This window comes from Penaeus monodon, chromosome 28 (genome assembly GCF_015228065.2).
Source record: "Penaeus monodon isolate SGIC_2016 chromosome 28, NSTDA_Pmon_1, whole genome shotgun sequence".
Taxonomy (NCBI): Eukaryota; Metazoa; Arthropoda; class Malacostraca; order Decapoda; family Penaeidae; genus Penaeus; species Penaeus monodon.
This window is the reverse complement of record NC_051413.1, coordinates 28,405,724-28,406,366: the sequence shown is the minus strand read 5'-3', so window position 1 is coordinate 28,406,366 and position 643 is coordinate 28,405,724. Positions and strand designations below refer to the sequence as shown.

The 643-nt window shown below is 37.2% G+C and overlaps 1 protein-coding gene across 1 annotated transcript in view; it reads right to left on the bottom strand.

Moving 5' to 3' along the window:
• The window catches only part of LOC119591151 (shematrin-like protein 2), an 18,116-nt gene that overhangs the window by 8,556 nt on the left and 8,917 nt on the right, over positions 1 to 643 (bottom strand). The gene's annotated exons all lie outside the window — the stretch shown is intronic.

Genomic DNA, 643 nt, shown 5'->3' with positions numbered 1-643 from the left:
GAAGCAAGTACACGCATCACACAGCTGCAAAGGACTTTACCACTTTGCAAAGCTTTCCGCTATGACAGTCAGGCCAGACTGTGCTTCGGGCTAAAGGGAGTTCAGCTTATTATATCCAAAAACAAGGGAATCGCTTTCAGCCGCTTGCGCCTGAGAAACACGCGTCATGAGAGGTGGATGGTATTTTGATCAAACAATTTCATGATATTTTTTCCATGGCCAGCTTTGATCCGCGGTCTTTCATTATCGTTAGATTTTTACATTGAGGATTGGATATTACGAGCAAATCCCTGAGTGATCAATTTACTTTTCTCTTGCAAATCACCAAATTTGGTTGGCGTTCTTGTTTATGCCAGATTTGTGGGAAAATCATAAATGTTTATTTGCTAGATATGTTTATGTGAATGTTGCTAGCATATCAGCGTTTATAGTATTGTTTTATCAAATGTAACACTATTTCAATGCCATCAATCTGTTAGGATATTTCATTAGTTGTAATTTCCAATCTGATCGCACTATTTGGTTTTAAAAAAAGCATCGTTATAGAGGATTATGGGTGTGCATTATTCGCAGTTGCTAGCGTTCATTGTTATACATTCTCGCTCATTGAAATTTAAATTGGTGCATATTTTCATTTTATGAC